Source organism: Scyliorhinus torazame, chromosome 9 (assembly GCF_047496885.1).
Source record: "Scyliorhinus torazame isolate Kashiwa2021f chromosome 9, sScyTor2.1, whole genome shotgun sequence".
Taxonomy (NCBI): Eukaryota; Metazoa; Chordata; class Chondrichthyes; order Carcharhiniformes; family Scyliorhinidae; genus Scyliorhinus; species Scyliorhinus torazame.
The window spans coordinates 38,740,875-38,761,891 of record NC_092715.1 but is presented as its reverse complement, the minus strand read 5'-3'; positions in this window follow the sequence as shown (position 1 = coordinate 38,761,891).

The following is a 21,017-nucleotide window of genomic DNA, read 5'->3' as shown; positions in this document are numbered from 1 at the left end:
AGTTCCAAGTTAGGATAATGTGTAACTTGGTAGGGAGCTTGCAAGTGGTGGGCATTCCCTTGTATCTGTTGCCCTTGTCCTTCTTGGTCTGGGTCGCAGGTTTGGAAGGAGCTGTCGAAGGAGCCTATATGAGTCCATGCAATGCATCTTATAAATGGTACACACGGCAGCTACTGTGCGTCGATGGTGGAGGGAGTGAATGTTGAAGGGGGTGGATGGGATGCCAATCAAAAGGGTTGTTTTGTGATGGATTGGATTGGATTGATTCATTGTCACATGTACCGAGGTACAATGAAAAATAATGTTCTGCGTACAGCACAGACAGATCATTCCGTACATGAAAAGGAAAAACATAATAGGGCAAGCATAAAATACACAATGTAAATGCATAGACACAGGCAGCGGGTGAAGCAGATAGGAGTGCAGTACTACTCAGTTGAGAAGATGCGTGAAGAGATCAGATCAGTCCAGAAAAGGGTCGTTTAGGGGTCTGGTAACAGCGGGGAAGAAATGGGACGACATTCTCCGACCCCCCCGCGGGTCGGAGAATGGCCGTTGGCCGCCGTGAATCCCGCCCCTGCCGGTTGCCGAAGTCTCCGGTATCGGAGATTGGGCGGGGGCGGGAATCGGGCCGCGCCGGTTGGCGGGCCCCCCCGCTCAATTCTCCGGCCCGGATGGGCCGAAGTCCCGCCGAGAAATTGCCTGTCCCGCCGGTGTAAATTAGAGTACCCATTTATCGGCGGGACAAGGCGGCGTGGGCGGGCTCCGGGGTCCTGGGGGGCGATCTGACCCCGGGGGGTGCCCCCACGGTGGCCTGGCCCGCGGTCGGGGCCCACCGATCCGCGGGCGGGCCTGTGCCGTGGGGGCACTCTTTCCCTTCCGCCTCCGCCACGGCCTCCACCATGGCGGAGGCGGAAGAGACTCTCCCCACTGCGCATGCGCGGGAAACTGTCAGCAGCCGCTGACGCTCCCGCGCATGCGACGCCCCGACATGTCATTTCCGCGCCAGCTGGCGGGGCAACAAAGGCCGTTTTCGCCAGCTGGCGGGGCGGAAATCCCTCTGGCGCCGGCCTAGCCCCTCAATGTTGGGGCTCGGCCCCCAAAGATGCGGAGCATTCCGCACCTTTGGGGCGGCGCGATGCCCGTCTGATTGGCGCCGTTTTGGGCGCCAGTCGGCGGACATCGCACCGTTTGGGGAGAATTTCGCCCCAGGTGTCGAAAAGCTTGAGTGTTGTTTTAAGTTTCTTAACCGAGAACATTCCTTCCTCTTTTGTGGTGCAAATTAGAGTTAACATATCTAATGATAGATTTAGAAGTTCAAAGGGCATTCATAAGGACATCAGGAAAGCCTAGGATGATTTAATGTCATTCGGCCAACCAAAGTGATGGCCCATACATTCTCCTCTCGTCGCATCCAGCTATATATTGAAAAGCCGCAATATTATTTTGTTCGATACATTAGTCTGAACATATTTCATTCTTTGAGTAAAGAATTCTTGATGTTTTTTAGAGTCAAATTGACAAAGGCAATGCTGCTGTTTACTGTAAGGGGGATGGAATATAAACGTAGGAACGTTTTGCACATTGATGAGACCACATCTGGAGGAAGGTGTGCAGTTTTTATCACCTTTTCTAAGAAAAGACATAATTGCATTAGAGTAGTTCAGAAAAGGTTCACTTACTGATGCATTGGCTAAGGGGGTTATTTTACGAGGAAAGTATGGATAGGTTGTACCTGTGCCCATTGGAGTTCAGAAGTTTGCGAGATCATCTTATTTAAATTTAAATGACCTTGAGGGGACTTAACAGGGTGAAAGCTGAAAGGATGCTTCCCCTTGTTGGAGAGAAATAGGAAACCAATTTAAAACTAAGGGCAAACATAAAATGCACAATGTAGAGGCAGCACGGTGGCGCAGTGGGTTAGCACTGCTGCCTTACGGCGCCGGGGTCCCAGGTTCGATCCCGGCTCTGGGTCACTGTCCGTGTGGAGTTTGCACATCTCCCCGTGTTTGCGTGGGTTTCGCCCCCACAACCCAAAGATGTGCAGGCTAGGTGGATTGGCCACGCTAAAATTGCCCCTTAATAGGAAAAATGTAATTGGGTATGCTAAATTTTAAAAAAAAATGCAAAGTGTAAATACATAGATGGAGGCATGGTTGCTCAATGGTTAGCACTGTTGCTTCACAGCGCCAGGAACCCAGGTTTGATTCCCGGCTTGAGTACCTGCCTGTGCGGAGTCTGCACATTCTCCCCATGTCTGTGTGGGTTTCCTCCGGGTGCTCCGGTTTCCTCCCACAGTCCAAAGATGTGCCGGTTAGGTGGATTGGTCATGCTACATTGCCCCATGGTGTCCAAAAGTTAGGTGGGGTTGCTGGGTTACGGGAATAGGGTGGAGGTGTGGGCATAGGTAGGGTGCTCTTTCAGGGGCCAGCGTGGACCCGATGGGCTGAATGGCCTTCTTCTACCCTGTAAAAAATTCTATGATTCAGGTGAAGCAAACAGGAGGGTAGTACTACTCAGTAGAGAAGATGTGTGAATAGATCAGATCAGTCCACAAGAGGGTAATTTAGGAGTCAGGTAACAGCGGGGAAGAAGCTGATTTTGAATCTGTCAGTGCGTGTTCTCAGACATTTTCATCTCCTGCCCGATGGAAGAAGTTGGAAGAGTGAATAAACTGCATGGGAGGGGTCTTTGATTATTCTGCCCGCTTTTCCAAGGCAGAGGGAGGTGTAGACAGAAATAAAATGAAGAAACTTGTTACTCTATAAATCAGTTTAACAAATTGGTGATTAAATGGAGCTATCAGACTGTTGCTAAAAACCCAGCAGGTTCACTAAAGTCTTTTTTGGAAGAGAAATGGCACCCTTACCCCGTCTATATGATTCCAATCAGGTTGACTCTCAACTACCATCCAAAGGCACTCAGTTGCATTGGCTCAAGCAGACGGTCCACCCATCACCTTCTCAAGGTGATAATAAATGACTGTCATGCCAGTGAGACCCAAATCAAAAGCATTAATTGAAAAAGGAAAGCTCGAATGCTGTGAGACCATGTGGTATAACTGGTGCCTAAAAGAGAGCTTGGCATAAGGATCTACATAAGAGCCTCTTCTGATCCATAAATACATCTGAACATAGGAACATAGGAATTAGGAGCGGAAGTCGGCAATTTAGCCCTTCGAGCTTGCTCCACCATTCAATCAGATCATGGCTGATTTCTTCCTGGTCTCAAATCCACCTCCCTACCTGTTCCCCATATCAATTTAACCATTTTCATATCAGAAACATATATATCTGCTTCTTGAAACCAAACTTAGATTCCACTGCACTTTTGGGCAGCGAGATCCACACATTCACCACCCTCTGTGAGAAGCAGTTCCTCCTCATCTCAGTTTTACATCTAGCGCCTCTGAATCTATATCTATCTGCCCCACAAGGGGCAGCATTTGGTCTACATTTATTTTATCCATCCCATTTAGTAGTTTATATACCTCGATCAGGTCCCCTCTCATCCTTCTAAACTCCAGTGAGTACAAGCCCAAACTATTTAATCTCTCCTCATACATCAACACTTTCATCCCACAAACCAATCTGGTGAACTTCCTCTGAACCACATCCTTCCTCAAACAAGGAGACCAAAACTGAACCCAATACTCCAGATGTGGTCTCACCAACACGCTCAGAACTCAGAAATAAAGCACTCTCTGTCAAAATGATGTGCTTCACTGCCTGACATTCGCAGTGATTTGGAAGCAGGCAGTGTTCCAGGTAGTCTTTCAGAATTGCATTCCAAGTTTGACCTCTTGGGATCGGGACAGCACTAAATATAAAGTCATCTGTTATTTTTGGCCGTCAGTAGCTGATGAGAGATGTTAAAAGAGCTTGGAGACAATAGTGTGCTTCATATGCTGCACGGGGAGAAATCAACACTAAAAACAACCAGTACTTGTTCGCTGGTTAATGTTACATGATCATAATATTTACTTTGTACTTGATTCCTTCAGCACCAGGTTCTAATTTGGCACAAGGCGCAAGGTGAATGTTAATACACCAACAAGTGACTGCTGCACCATACAAGACTGGGCCAATCTATCAATTTATTTATATGAAGTGCATCTTACTGCTCGTTACCTTAACTGGGCTAAAGGTGATCTATTCTTCACACACTGGACTGAAGTTATGGGGAGGGGAGGCGGGAGTAAGCCCATAAGACATAGGAGCAGAATTAGGCCACTCGGCCCGTCGAATCTGCTCCGCCATTCAATCATCGCTGATATATTCTCATCCTCAATCTCCTGCCTTCCCCATAACCCCTGATCCCCTTATTAATCAAGAACCTACCTATCTCTGTCTTAAAGACACTCAGTGAATTGGCCTCCACAGCCTTCTGCGGCAAAGAGTTTCACAGATTCACCATCCCCTGGCTGAACAAATTCCTCCTCATCTCTGTTTTAAAGCATCGTCCCTTTAGTCTGAGATGGTGTCCTCTGGTTCTAGTTTTTCTTACAAGTGGTCCACTCTACCCAGGCCTCGCAGTATCTTGTAAGTTTCTTGTAAGAGAGTGCTTGGAGAAACGGTGCTGTGGACGGCTTGTTCCACGGTCATAGCATGCCACTGGGCGGGCTACACAAGGGCCAAGTGGACCAATTGGATTGGCCGGCAACTCCGTCAGTCCCGGCAGTGTCTGCTGCCGGGAGAGCAAGAGGAGGAGGAAAGAGGCCCATGCATCCCCAGAAACAGGTACCTCTGGGGTCTTGGGCAGGAAGGGTTTGGGCAGGTCAGGGAGGGGTACGCTGGGGTGATGGTTGGGTTTAAGGCTGCGGCGGATGGTTAGGAAGAAAAGAGGGTTTATTTTAAGTGGGGGGAGGGGGGCATCCCCAACCCCGATCAACAAAGGGCAGCTCCCAAAGTTAGAACATCGCCTTTCCTTCCCACCCTTTGAAGAGACTAGCTGCCGTGTCAAAGGTTTGATGTCATGGGCAGCGTATTGGACTGGTAGCAAGACCAATTGCCTCTTGATTATCTATTTAAATATTGGAGGTAGTCTGTCAGTTGGCATGTCTAAAGTCACATGTCACTTTGAGGCTAAATGCATTGGCTGGCAGCTCAGGAGGTCCCTTTCCCGGCAACCGGAATGGCAGGATCTCCTTCCAGATTCTGCACTTTGAACCTCATTAATTATGCACAGGCGAGTTTCCCTCCAACTCTAATGGCAGTCCAGCAGCTAATTCACCTGCCACCCCTCAGTTGATGGACTTGAAGGTCCCGGCGCCGTATTTAAATTCCACTCCAACACACTCACATCCATCTTTTGGAATGAACGTGTTGGTTTTTTTTTCTCTATCATGCCAGGGGAAGAAATGGGTTTGACATTGTGTCAGTTAGTTTGGTGAACAGTCAGAGTGCTCGCTCGACTGCCTGTGGCGGATTCAGCTTCACTCATTCCTCTTCTGTCAAATACATTGCTCATGCTAAGTTAGGTTTAGTGGCAGTTGATCACAATAGTTGGGCGGTAGGTGAAACGTACAAGTGTGAGGTGATGCATTTTGGAAGGTCTAATGCGGGTAGGGAATATACAGTGAATGGTAGAACCCTCAAGAGTATTGACAGTCAGAGAGATCTATGTGTACAGGTCCACAGGTCACTAAAAGGGGCAACACAGGTGGAGAAGGTAGTCAAGAAGGCATACGGCATGCTTGCCTTCATTGGCCGGGGCATTGAGCATAAAAATTGGCAAGTCATGTTGCAGCTGTATAGAACCTTAGTTAGGCCACACAGTGTTCAATTCTGGTCGCCACACTACCAGAAGGATGTGGAGGCTTTAGAGAGGGTGCAGAAGAGATTTACCAGGATGTTGCCTCTATGGAGGGCATTAGCAATGAGGAGCGGTTGAATATAACTCGGTTTGTTCTCACTGGAACGACGGAGGTTGAGGGACGACCTGATAGAGGTCTACAAAATTATGAGGGGCATAGACAGAGTGGATAGTCAGAGGCTTTTCCCCAGGGTAGAGGGGTCAATTGCTAGGGGGTTTAAGGTGCGAGGGGCAAGGTTTAGAGTAGATGTACGAGGCAAGGTTTTTACTCAGAGGGTAGTGGGTGCCTGGAACTCGCTGCCGGAGGAGGTGGTGGAAGTAGGGACGATAGTGACATTTAACGGGCATCTTGACAAATAAATGAATAGGATGGGAATAGAGGGATACGGACCCAGGAAGTGTAGAAGATTGTAGTTTAGTCGGGCAGCATGGTCGGCACGGGCTTGGAGGGCCGAAGGGCATGTTCCTGTGCTGTACTTTTCTTTGTTCTTTGAATAGGGATGTATTGAAGCAACGGTCCATGAATTTCTAAACGGCGCCTTTTCAAGGTTCTTGGAGGAAATACCCTGAAGTGGCGTTTTGGCTTGAAATCTGACCACACAAAATAGAGTTCAGCTGTGAACCGAATTCTGGGAAAAGGCCGTTAGCTAACACAAGTTAAGTCAATGATCACCAAGGCCATCATCATCTCCATGGAGTCTCCCAGATAATTTGGTCATAAAATCTTCTGAACTAAAGGCCATAAACTAATTAAGGCTATTAATCAGCCTAAGGCTATAAAGTCCAGGTTGATTACATCAGGAAGATCTGTGTTTGCGCTCTAGACATCCTATAGTAGAATAAGAAGTCAATACCTTTTAGTCAGACCACTTAGATGACACCTGATGAAATATAAAGCTATCTCCTCTTCCCATTTGGGTATGTTAAAAAACTCATGAGGAATGCGTGGTCAGTAATGACGATCATAAAATCATAAACGTAAAGTCTGTCTTGCTGGGGTGGAAGGGGGTGGTGGGGGGGGGGGGGGGGGGGGGGGGGGGGGGGAATCAAACTCCAACAACTTAATAATAGCCATAGAACTGCAAATGTATCAGGTTTGGACTGGGTACTTGGGTTTACGGGGGGAAGGGGAGCAGGAGGGAATTGAGTCCTTCTGGCGCCATTAGTGTCAACCTGATTGGTTAAGTGAAAGTACGTAGACCTTCCTTTTGAAATCAAGAGACAAAAGTAGAGAGTGCCACACCCCCTGAGCCTGTGTTTGACAATCATTAGGCAGTAGTAATAGTAGTACTGGAGAGGAAGCTGTTTCACTCTTTCCCTCTCGTTCTGTTTTTAGTAGCAGCCTCTCTGTTTGTTCACTCAGATTCTCTTTGAGTTATAAGAGTGTTTAACTAGCAAACACAGCAAAGTGCCTCTACAGGTACAGTGTATTAGTACAAGGATTAAAACTCAAAGTTAGTTTGTGAGACTGTTAGCCAATTGTAGGCAAAGCAAAGAGCCAGATACATGCCTAAGATCAGAGAAAGGTGACAGCAAAGTATAGAATCAGGGTGGAGTTACAGGGTGGGGAATTGGGCCTAGGTATGGTGGTCTTTCAAAGTGTCGGTGTAGACTCGATGGGCTGAACGCAAAAGGGGGCTCTTACTAACTTACTAACACATTGGACTGGTTGAGGCGACTGGAAGCTCAGTAAGTTTTTAATCTTAGGATGAGAGTGTCACTGAAATGGCCTGGTTTTATTGCTCATCCCTAACTGCACCTGAGCTGCTGAACTATTGCAGTCCATGTGCTGTAGGTACATCCACAGTGATTTTCTCCTTCTGTAGCAGTTTGATTTAACTGAAGTTATTTCAGAGGGCAGTTAAATGGAGTACAGCTGAGGAGACCCAGTGAAATCCTGAGAGTTGGGTGAGTGAGGGAGTGAGGGAATGGAGATGTTCATTTCCTTTTGCTTTTTCTACCTTTCTCACCCTGTAAAATTGGCTTTTACTCTGTCCCAGGGAAATAAGCGAGCTGTTTGGTGAATATCTGGTAAGTGCTTAAGGTTTATTCCAGCCTCAAGGTTTAAAATAGAGGCGAGGATCTCGTTATTGTGATCCATATAGGTATCAATGATATTGGTCGAACAAGGAAAGCTTCTGTATAGAGAGTTTGAGGAACTCGGCACTAAATTAAGAAACAGAACCTCAAAGGTTATAATCTCTGGATTACTACCTGTACCAAGTGCAAATTGGCAGAGGGTACATAAAATTAGAGTGATGAATATGTAGCTCAAAGGCTGGAGCAGGAAAAATAGGTTCTGGTTTCTGGGGAACTGGCATCAGCACTGAGGAAATCGATGGCTGTACTTTGGGACGGTGTTATCCTGAATCTGGGCACAATGTTCTTGTGGACCGCCTAACCAGGGGAATGCAGAGGGTTTTTGTGGTAGTATGCATTAGGGGTCATGTGGGACTGTGAAGCCGTGATGCCATTGGCTGACAGATCCCGGGTCCTGGTTGGCTGTTAATCTCTAGCTCCGCCCTGAAGGCGGAATATAAGAACCAGGAGTTCTCCCCGCACTCCAGTCTGTTGCTGAACTGCGGGGAACAAGTCACGCTTAATAAAGCCTCATCGACTTCATCTCCATTCGTCTCTCGTAAGTCATTGTGCGCTACAATTTATTAAGCGTGACTTAAAGGACTATGGAGCTCAGGATCGCCCCGGAATGCCTGCGGATCAGCCCCCACGCTGTGAACTCAGCAGCAGTTTTTAAACACTGGCAAGCTTGTTTCGAAGGCTACCTCCGAACGGCCCCCGGCCGGATCACAGAAGACCAGAAACTGCAGGTCCTGCATTCGAGGGTAAGCCCGGAAATTTACCCTCTCATAGAAGACGCAGAGGATTTCCAGATGGCGTTCGCAGCACTAAAGAGCGTCTACGTTCGCCCAGTGAACCAGGTCTACGCACGCTACCAACTCGCAACGAGACGGCAAAGTCCCAGAGAATCGCTAGACGAATTCTACGCCGCGCTGCTAATTTTGGGACGGGCCTGCAGCTGCCTGCCGGTAAACACGGCTGAACACACGGACATGTTAATTCGCGATGCGTTTGTGGCAGGTATGAACTCTCCCCAAATCCGCCAAAGACTGTTAGAAAAAGAGTCGCTAGGACTCTCAGAGGCACGGGCCCTTGCAGCTTCCCTAGATGTGGCCGCGCAAAACGCCCGCGCGAACGGCCCCGACCGCGCGGCAGCCCCTTGGGCTCCGTGGACCCCCGTCGTGACAAACCCCCCCTCACAGGCTTGCGTGGTTCAGACGCCAGGTCATCCCGGGGGGCCCGCTGCCATTTCTGCGGGTAGGCGAAACACCCTCGGCAGCGCTGCCCGGCCCACGCAGCGATTTGCAAGAGCTGCGGCAAAAAGGGCCATTTCGTGGCTGTGTGCCGGTCCCGGGGGGTCGCCGCTGTCCCCGGAGAAGAAAGAGTCCAGCGCATCCCAAACGCTCCCCAACCCCCCCCGCGCCCCATGTGCGACCCGCAGGTGCCGCCATTTTGGGTCCCGGCCACCACGAGGGGAGGATGGGCGCCGCCATCTTGTGACCCCCCCAGCCATGTGCGATGCATGGGGGCGGCCATTTTGTCCACCCCCGCCGCCATCTTGGACAACAACAAAGGACCCCAGCATCGACGGCTCCACGGGGTTCGAAGAAGACGCTGAGACACTGCGACCACATCTGGCCTCAGTGACGCTGGACCAAGCACGGCCCCGGACGCTCCAGACGACGACAACAACGGTGCTGATCAACGGACACGAGACACCATGCCTGATCGACTCCGGGAGCACCGAAAGTTTCATTCACCCCGACACGGTAAGACGCTGTTTCTTGACCATCCTCCCAAGTATGCAAAAGATTTCCCTAGCTGCAGGATCCCACTCCGTACAGATCAAAGGGTTCTGCATAGTGACCCTAACGGTGCAAGGGAGGGAGTTTAAAAACTACAGGCTCTACGTCCTTCCCCAACTCTGCGCGCCCACATTACTGGGATTAGACTTCCAGTGCAACCTGCAGAGCCTAACATTCCAATTCGGCGGCCCAATACCCCCACTCACTATCTGCGGCCTCGCAACCCTCAAAGTTGAACCCCCATCCTTGTTTGCAAACCTCACCCCGGATTGCAAACCCGTCGCCACTAGGAGCAGACGGTACAGCGCCCAGGACCGGACATTTATTCGGTCCGAAGTCCAGCGGTTGCTGAAGGAAGGCATAATCCAGGCCAGCAATAGTCCCTGGAGAGCACAGGTGGTAGTAGTAAAGACAGGGGAGAAGCAAAGGATGGTCATAGACTATAGCCAGACCATCAACAGGTACACACAGCTAGGTGCATACCCTCTCCCCCGCATATCCGACATGGTCAATCGGATTGCCCAATATAAGGTCTTCTCCACCGTGGACCTCAAGTCCGCCTACCACCAGCTCCCAATCCGCCCAAGTGACCGCAAGTACACAGCCTTCGAGGCAGACGGGCGACTATACCACTTCCTAAGGGTCCCATTTGGCGTCACAAACGGGGTCTCGGTCTTCCAACGGGAGATGGACCAAATGGTTGATCAACACGGGTTGCAGGCCACGTTCCCGTATCTCGACAACGTAACCATCTGCGGCCACGATCAGCAGGACCACGACGCCAACCTCCAAAAATTCCTCCAGACCGCTAAAGCCTTGAACCTCACATACAACGAGGACAAGTGCGTGTTTAGCACAAACCGGCTAGCCATCTTGGGATATGTAGTGCGCAATGGGATAATAGGCCCCGACCCCGAACGCATGCGCCCCCTCATGGAATTCCCCCTCCCCCACTGCTCCAAAGCCCTGAAACGCTGCCTGGGGTTCTTTTCATATTACGCCCAGTGGGTCCCCCAGTACGCAGACAAGGCCCACCCCCTAATACAGACCACTACCTTCCCCCTGTCGACAGAGGCTCACCAGGCCTTCAGCCGCATCAAAGCGGATATCGCAAAGGCCACGATGCGCGCCATCAACGAGTCCCTCCCCTTCCAAGTCGAGAGCGACGCCTCCGACGTAGCTCTGGCGGCCCCCTTAACCAAGCGGGCAGACCCGTGGCCTTTTTCTCCCGAACCCTCCACGCCTCAGAAATCCGCCACTCCTCAGTGGAAAAGGAAGCCCAAGCCATAGTGGAAGCTGTGCGACATTGGAGGCATTACCTGGCCGGCAGGAGATTCACTCTCCTCACTGACCAACGGTCGGTAGCTTTCATGTTCGATAATGCACAGCGGGGCAAAATTAAAAATGACAAGATCTTAAGGTGGAGGATCGAGCTCTCCACCTTCAACTACGAGATTTTGTACCGTCCCGGAAAGCTGAACGAGCCGTCCGATGCCCTATCCCGCGCACATGTGCCAACGCACAAATAGACCGTCTCCAAACCCTCCACGAGGACCTCTGCCACCCGGGGGTCACTTGGTTCGACCATTTTATAAAGTCCCGCAACCTCCCCTACTCCGTGGAGGAGGTCCGTACAGTCACCAGGAACTGCCACATCTGCGCAGAGTGCAAACCGCACTTTTTCAGGCCGGATAGAGCGCACCTGATCAAGGCTTCCCGTCCCTTTGAACGCCTCAGTCTGGATTTCAAAGGGCCCCTCCCCTCCACCGACCGCAACACATACTTCCTGAACGTGGTGGACGAGTACTCTCGTTTCCCTTTCGCCATCCCCTGCCCCGACATGACAGCGGCCACAGTTATTAAAGCCCTTAGCACCATATTCACACTGTTCGGTTGCCCCGCATATATCCATAGCGACAGGGGGTCCTCCTTCATGAGTGACGAGCTGCGCCAGTTCCTGCTCAGCAAGGGTATAGCATCGAGCAGGACGACCAGCTACAACCCCCGGGGGAACAGGCAAGTAGAGAGGGAGAACGGCACGGTCTGGCCCTACGGTCCAGGGATCTCCCAGTTTCACGGTGGCAGGAGGTCCTCCCGGACGCGCTCCACTCCATCCGGTCGCTGCTGTGTACCACCACTAATCAAACGCCTCATGAGCGCCTCCTTGTCTTCCCCCGGAAGTCCTCCTCCGGAACGTCGCTGCCGACCTGGCTGGCGACCCCAGGACCCATCTTGCTCCGGAAACATGTGCGGGCGCACAAATCAGACCCGTTGGTCGAGAGGGTTCACCTCCTCCACGCGAACCCGCAGTACGCCTACGTGGCGTACCCCGACGGCCGACAGGACACGGTCTCCCTGCGAGACCTGGCGCCCGCCGGCAACACGCACACCCCCCCGACACCGATCACCCCCTCCCTGCCACCGGCGCACCCTGCGACCGCCCCCTTCCCGGGAGGATCGGTCCTCCTCCCATGTCCGACCAGGAGTGAAGCAGAAGCAGGCACCGTAAAGCTCCCGGAGACGACAACGCTGGAACAAGCACCTGCACCACCACCGGGGCTGAGGCGATCGACAAGGAAGACCAGACCGCCTGCTCGACTTGTGGCATCGGTGTAACACAAGAATGTTGTGGGACTATAACGAGAAGGTTCTGTTCCTCTTACGAATATTGTAAATAGTTCACAAACCCTGTACATAGCCCAGTGTAGGGCAAAGTGTAGGGCAGGATGTTGTGGGAGGCTAGGGAGGAAATTGCGGGTCCCCTAACAGAGATATTTGAATCATCGGCAGCCACGGGTGAGGTGCCTGAAGATTGGAGAGTGGCGAATGTTGTGCCCTTGTTTAAGAAGGGCAGCAGGGAAAAGCCTGGGAACTACAGACCGGTGAGCCTAACATCTGTAGTAGGTAAGTTGCTAGAAGGTATTCTGAGAGACAGGATCTACAAGCATTTAGAGAGGCAAGGACTGATTCGGGGCAGTCAGCATGGCTTTGTGCGTGGAAAATCATGTCTCACAAATTTGATTGAGTTTTTTGAGGGGGTGACCAAGAAGGTAGATGAGGGCAGTGCAGTAGACGTTGTCTACATGGACTTTAGCAAAGCCTTTGACAAGGTACCGCATGGTAGGTTGTTGCAGAAGGTTAAAGCTCACGGGATCCAGGGTGAGGTTGCCAATTGGATTCAAAATTGGCTGGACGACAGAAGACAGAGGGTGGTTGTAGAGGGTTGTTTTTCAAACTGGAGGCCTGTGACCAGTGGTGTGCCTCAGGGATCGGTGCTGGGTCCACTGTTATTTGTGATTTATATTAATGATTTGGATGAGAATTTAGGAGACATGGTTAGTAAGTTTGCAGATGACACCAAGATTGGTGGGACAGTGGATAGTGAAGAAGGTTATCTAGGATTGCAACGGGATCTTGATCAATTAGGCCAGTGGGCCGACGAATGGCAGATGGAGTTTAATTTAGATAAATGTGAGGTGATGCATTTTGGCAGATCGAATCAGGCCAGGACCTACTCAGTTAATGGTATAGCGTTGGGGAGAGTTATAGAACAAAGAGATCTAGGAGTACAGGTTCATAGCTCCTTGAAGGTGGAGTCGCAGGTGGACAGGGCGGTGAAGAAGGCATTCGGCATGCTTGGTTTCATTGGTCAGAACATTGAATACAGGAGTTGGGACGTCTTGTTGAAGTTGTACAAGACATTGGTACGGCCACACTTGGAATACTGTGTGCAGTTCTGGTCACCCTATTATAGAAAGGATATTATTAAACTAGAAAGAGTGCAGAAGAGATTTACTAGGATGTTACCGGGACTTGATGGTTCGAGTTATAAGGAGAGGCTGGATAGACTGGGACTTTTTTCCTTGGAGCGTAGGAGGCTTAGGGGTGATCTTATAGAGGTCTATAAAATAATGAGGGGCATAGATAAGGTAGATAGTCAACATCTTTTCCCAAAGGTAGGGGAGTCTAAAACTAGAGGGCATAGGTTTAAGGTGAGAGGGGAGAGATTCAGAAGGGCCCAGAGGGGCAATTTCTTCACTCAGAGGGTAGTGAGTGTCTGGAATGTGTTGCCAGAGGTAGTAGTAGAGGCGGGTACAATTGTGTCTTTTAAAAAGCATTTAGATAGTTACATGGGTAAGATGGGTATAGAGGGTTATGGGCCAAGTGCGGGCAACTGGGACTAGCTTAATGGTAAAAACTGGGCGGCATGGACTGGTTGGGCCAAAGGGCCTGTTTCCATGCTGTAAACTTCTATGATTCTATGATTCTATGTTATGGTCGCCACTGCTGAGACCAGTTTTATATTCCAGATCAAATAATAATTATAGCTTATTGTCACAAGTATGCTTCAATGAAGTTACTGTGAAAAGCCCCGAGTCGCCACATTCCACATCGCCTGTTCAGGGAGGCCGGTATGGGAATTGAACCCACGCTGCTGCCTTGTTCTGCATTAAGCCAGCTATTTAGCCCAGTGTGCTAAACCAGCCCCAGACTATTCATCTGAATTCAAATTCCACCAACTGCCCCTGGTGGGATTTGTACCCATGTCCCCTGAAGAGGAGCCTATCGCGTTGACACTACCATCTCCCCACCATGTACTGGTCTGTGAGCTTGTTAGAATCCACAGAATCTCTACGGTGCAGAAAGAGGCTATTCGGCCCATTAGTCCTGCGCCGATCCTCCGAAAGAGCACCCTACCTATGCCCACTCCCCCGCTCTATCCCTATTACACCATTACCCCACCTAATCTGCACATCTTTGGATACTAAGGGTGTTGCTCTCTTTGGTTGTTTCTAAATATGGCGGTCAATATGGTCGCCTTCCTTAATTCTAATTACGTTTGCTTTAGAGTCGCCAGGTATCTTTCGATACCGCCACAAGGTTCAAACCCGAATACTGATCAAAGAGCCGGTACACCTGTTAGTTAGTTCAAAGTCAATACTATTTATTTACACACACAGCAATATCTACTCATGCATGAAATACTACAGACTAAACTATCACTACTGCTAAAGCCTATACTTAGTTTTAGGCGCCCACTCAGTCCGAGGAACAATGGCCGTTGTTCAGTTCTTAGGCTGCTGGGGTCGAAGTGGTAGAGGGGAAACAGCTAAGGTCGTCCGTCTGGTAGCGAGTGTTGACCTTGGACTTACTTGCTTCTGGTGTAGCTGGTGGACGGTCTCTCCGCTTTGAGAGCCGATTCCAAGAGAGCGATTCTCTCTCGGGGCCTTCTTCTTATACCCGAAGGGGGCTTCGCGTGCTTTTGGGCGGGCCTTGAACTTGGCCCCAATCAATTGGGCCATTTCTTGATCATTCGCATTGATCCTGACCAATAAAGGGGTGGGTGCCCTGATGGCTGGGCGCGTCCTAGGTGGCCGTTGGCCTTGCTTTGTTTTTCTGCTTTCGGTTTGGGGAACTGGCGCCGCGAGATCTGGGGCCAGATCGGTTACTTAAGTATCTTCCTTTGTTCCCGGAGATGGGCCATCCATATGCTAATGGACCTACAGTTTCAGTCTCGTCTGGGAGCTGTTTCACCAATATGCAGACAGGCTCTGTGCCTGCCTACTTTCTTAGCATTGTCCATATTTCCCTGCAATCTTTGCAAATGTCCATTTTGTGTTCTGGAAGTGGCCATCCCAGATGGCTACAAGGGGTAATTTAGCATGGCCTATCCACCCTCCCCTGGGCAGTTCCGTTTCCACAGGAGAGGGGCAGGGTCTCTGGATGGAGGATAAAAACAGCAGCTTGATCTGTCAGGAGCTCAGTTTGCTGATAGGCGGGCTCTGCTCCTTCCATTTTCTTTCGAAGTATTTAAAAATACAGCAGAATAGGGTGGCATGGTGTCACGGTGGTTAGCACTGCAGCCTCACGGTGCCGAGGGCCCGGATTCGATTCTGTGTTGAGTTTACACATTTGCCCATGTCTGCGTGGGTCTCCCCCCACAACCCAAAAAGATGTGCAGGGTAGGTGAATTGGCTATGCTAAATTGCCCCTTCATTGGGAAAAAATATTGGGTACTCTAAATTTAAAAAAATACAGCAGGATAAACCAACAAGGAAACCTAACATTTTTCCTGTTCAAGACAATACTCAGAACAAAAAATCTAAATGTTGTGCATCTGAGGCATAAATGCACCAATTGGGCAAATTCTCATTGATATAAATCACAACTTAAATGCAATGTGTTCTGAGACACCTTGTTACTTGGAAGCATCTTGAGTGAGTGGTATTCGATAACACATAGTTGATAACTTTGTTGAAATGTTTTAACCAGCGTGTAACTCGAGTGAAACGTATTCAGTTTGTGGTCCATCTGTTTTGAGGAATGTTTTATTCAGATCTGGAAAAGGTGGGATAAAGTTTGATGGGATCCAGGAGCGTAAGAGGGACAATAGCAAATTGGCGACCCATTTTACATTCTCTCGACTTCTATTCCCATTATATTCAATGAAAATTAAACAAAAAACAACGGCTCATTGTCAAGCATTTTACACAATCACACAAAGTCGCAATCTTCTCCGCTGCGGTGGCGTGTGGTGATGACAAGTGATACAATACCTTTCGATCAGCTTCAGTTTGATGTCTCACTTTTTGTAGCCAAGAGCATTAAAGATTTCTCAAGTGGTCGTGACCATCAATCATCAGGCAGTGACAGATATGAATATGGAAAAGCGATACCAGTTACATTGTCGTCACTTCCAATTATAGTAACAGTAAGCAGACATCTCAACTTGTGAGACTGCCTGATAAGTAAATTGAAATTGAAAACCTAAAGCTTTGTTTTTTTAATTTTTGGATCAGTTATTTATAGTCTCTTCACTGTGAACCTCTCTCAAAGAATAAACATTTCATAATATCTACTGCCCAGCATACAGAAATGTTTGCACAATATCTGACCCACTGTTATTTTATCAATCTAAATTTTAGGAAGCATTGACACCAATTGCTTGAAGAAGTTTGTTTTGTGTGGCACGGTAGCACAGTGGTTAGCGCCAGGGACCCAGGTTCGATTCCCGGCTTGGGTCACTGCCGTGCGGAGTCGGCACGTTCTCACCGTGTCTGCGTGGGTTTCCTCCGGGTGCTCCGGTTTCCTCCCACAAGTCCCCGAAAGACGTGTTAGGTGAATTGAACATTCTAAATTCTCCCTCAGTGTACCCGGACAGGCGCCCTAGTGTGGCGACGAGGTGGCTTTTCACAGTAACTTCATTGCAATGCTAATGTAAGCCTACCTGCGACACTAATAAAGTTTATTTTTTCTTTTAAGGAAATATTTTATAATATATTTTGCGGGCAGCATGGTGGCACAGGGCTTAGCACTGCTGCCTCACAGTGCCAGAGACCCAGATTTGATTCCAGCCTTGGGTAACTGTGTGGAGTTTCCACATTCTCCCCTTGTCTGCGTGAGTTTCCTCCAGTCCAAAGATGTGTAGGTTAGTCATACTAAATTGCCCTTTAGTGTCCAAATGTTAGGTGGGGTTATGGGGATGGGGGGGCGGGGTGGGGTTATTAGGCCTAGGTAGGGTGCTCTTTAGGAGTTTGGTGCAGACTTGATGGGCTGAATGGCCTCCTGCCCAGTAGATATTCTGTGACCCCTCGCCCCTCCCCACAACAGACGCCCTCTCAGGGGACCCCGCTGCCCCCAGGGAATCTCATCCCTGCCCACAAGCTCCTCCCCAAGAACATGGGACCCCTCCTCCTGGTGCCCATTCTTCCCGCATCCCCTGCCCCCTAGGAACCCAAGGTAAACCCCTATGGACACGAGACACCCTTCAAGAGGCCAACCCCCCCAACACCTGAGCTCCACAGGCATAGGACTCCCCAGGAAACCCCTCCTCCCCATGGACATGGGACCACCCCTCCAGAGAACATCCCTCTCCCCAACGGAGTCCCCACAATACCAATTCCCCCCTTCCCCCGGAACACCCCATGGACATGGAACGCCCACCCCCAACCTCCCCACCCAAAACCTCCCAACGGTATTGCCAGGGGGCAGTGCCAAGTACTACGGTTATCCTCCTCACTATTTACTGACCCAACAATTTTCATATCATCAATACTGATTAACCCTCCTGCATTCAAGTCAAAATTATTTGCATAATCATCATGTCATCAGTGCACACGTGGAGGCTAACTTTGTGACCAAGTGGCAGCATGTCAGTGTGCAGGAATGGGTAGCCTCCTAGAATAATGGTGGCATGGCAAGAAGCAATTAGTTTGGTGAATGGAACCAAACTAGGCCTATCCTGGTGGACAGCAGAGAAGAAGAGGACCAAAGATTGCAGTGAAGCTGAGGAGGACGAGGGCCCTATAGTCAGAGAATGGAACTGATTAGGAATGATTGAATTTCATGTGGGGGTATCACATAAAACCTGGGCGGGATTCTCCTTGGGCCGAGGCCGAAATCGGGAAAAGCGATTGGCCGGAGAAATAGTCGTGAAGCCGAAATCATGCCTACATCATGCTGCGGCTGTGCCACCACTTTCTGGGTGTGTGCCAGATCAGGAGTGGCTGAGCCATCTCCCTCTGGGTCTGTGCCACATCGGCCAGCACCTGGGCAATGCCAACAATGCTCTCAGCCATGGCCCACTGTGACTGGGCCACGCTCTGGAGCACCGCTGCAATGCCCAGGTGGCTCTGGTGCATGGTTGCCTGTGAGAGGGCAGCCCTGTCCTGGGCCTCGGCCACCGTCTGCCCCAGGCCTTGGACATGTTAATCCATGGGTGAGGCATTCGCCCCCAAGGCCTCCACCGTGGATGCTACCTGTGCAGTGTTGGCCTCGGTGGTACGCATGGTTGGCACCACCTCCTGCTGCTGCACGTGGTTGGACTCCTCCAACTGCACCTGCAGGTGCTGGATGCTTGTCGACAACCCCTCATGTAGTCCCTGGCTCTGCGACTGCATCTCCACAATCGATGGACCGTCTGTTCCAGAAGCCCGAAACCCGTCTCGGTGACTTTTAGTCTCTGAGGTTGGCCTGCACTCCAACTGTCTTCCCACTTGGGTGTTCCTACCTCCATCTCCTGCACTGGATGAGCTGTGTGGTGAGCACCAGATAGTGCCCCAGAAGCCTCTTCACTAAAGTGCCCAGCCGAGGTGAGTGTCTCTGGATGGTGGAGGGTGTTGTAGACAGCTGTGACGGAAATTCGGTGCCATGCCCGGACTCGAACTCTGGGCTATAACGGAATGTGGGTCGATGGCTCCCGTCCATGCCATCATCGTTGCTGCTCATCTCCTTTGCATGTGGCTGTATGATTGTATCGTGGGCCAAGGATGAGTGGGGGAGGGTAGCTGGTGGTGGAGAGTGGTGTGGGGGTGGTAGTGGGGGTGAGGGTGGTGGGGGGGTGGGGTGGGGCGGTGGGCGGAATCATGGGGAACCGCAACTCAACGGGGATTCATTCCTGCTGCCGACTTCTGCCCTGGTGACTGCCCTTTCTTCGGGCTCTCCTGCTGCAGTGAGCGGTAGCCTTGAGCTATGTTGCGTCTTCTTCTTTTACTCTGTCATTTCTGTGGCTCTGTTCCAATTGTGGCAATCAGTGAGTTTGCCCTTCTTTCTATGATATCTATATTCTGATGCTTAGAGTCACCAGGTATCAAATGATACCGCCACAAGGTTCAACCAGCTATCGATCAAAGAGCCAAACACCAGTTAGTTAGTTCAAGGTCAAGGGTACTTTATTTACACACAATTAGTCATGCAACATAAACACTACTAGTTGAACTACACCTATCGACTAAGACAACCTGTACTTAACTTCGGGCACCCGGCTTAGGTCAGAGAAACAGTGGCTGCTATCCGATTCTGGATCTATCGAGTCCGAAGGAGTAACTGCTGCTCAGCTAGGCTCATCCGTCTGGTAGCGAGCGTTGAACTTGGACTTGCTTCTGGTGTTGTTGCAATTGGAGATGGCCGTGACTGGGGTACCAGGTCCAAGAGAGGATGAACATATGGCGAACTCTTCTTCTTATACTTGGGGGTTTTCGCGCTCTTTTGGGTGGTCCTTCAGTTTGGGCCCCACTAATTGGGTGATCCTTGATAACTCTGTTCGATTCCTAACCAATAAGTGGGCGGGGATCTGGATGGCTGGGCATGTCCCAAGCGGTCACTGACCCCGTTGTTTACACTGCCCCTGAACAGGGAGTGGCGCTGAAATGTCTGGGACTGTACCGGTCGCTCGAGTACCAGTCCTTTGTTTTGGTGGGCCATCAAATTCTAATCGGCCCCATTAAAATGCTAATTGGTCGGAGTTTCGATACCGTCTGGACTTCTTGCTTGCAAATATGCATTTCAGGCTCTGAGCCTGCCTGAGTCTTGGCTTGTCCATTTTACCCGCTCGGCTTTGCGAGTTACTCTGTACCTAGTTGTAAGTGGCCATCCCAGATGGCTATAGCTATGAAGTACAGTGGTCCTCCTCTGTGCCCTCCTTTGGCAGACACATGTTCGGACTTGGGTGGGTTGGGGGGAGGAGTGTTATAACCTACACAAGGGCCAAGAGACCGGGCCGATTAGGCTCCCCATTACTCTCGTGGAATTTGAACCACCCTCTAAGGGGGTGGAGCTCCCTCATCCGCAGGGAACAAATCCGGAAATAAAAACCCCGGCCCGAGTGTGGCTGGGCGGGGGAGTCCCTTTGTGGATTGGTGTAGAGAGAGTTTTTGTTCTTGGTTCAGTAAAATCTTTTTGGCTTCCTTACGCACCCGTCTGGTCACTTCCTCGAACTCAACATCCATTATGCAAAGTCATTCCAAATATTTTTGGTACAATATATTTCCAAGTTAGAGTCAAAGGGTCATAGATGTTTACAGCACGGAAACAGGCCCTTCGGCCCAGCTGGTCCATGCCGCCCAGTTTCTATCACTAAGCTAGTCCCACTTGCCCGCATTTGGCCCATATCCCTCGATACCCACCCTGCCCATGTTGGTTTATGATATTTTCTCTTCTACCTTGATCCCAAATGTATGGCTTGATAATTTATTATGACAACTGCAAAAAATTAAAGTTAAAGAATTCCGTGATTTTTAACTTCCTGGCTTGCCCTGCTTGATGACATCACGGCTTCTGGATGCCTGGAGATCCCCTTGACTTGATGCCGAATTGAAACTGACATTGGGAAAGAGGATGTCCACACCACCACTATCACTAGATCTCTGTAGACAACTTTCTTTTGAGGGCAGTAGTGACTGCCATTCCATCACTGCTGACTGCAAACATCCAGCTCATTAGTCCAGGCAGGTTAAAAGACTATTATTTAGTTAACGTAATTTTTGGCAACTTATATTCGAACCATTGCAAACATCTGTTTAAGATCTGATGGTTGGGAAA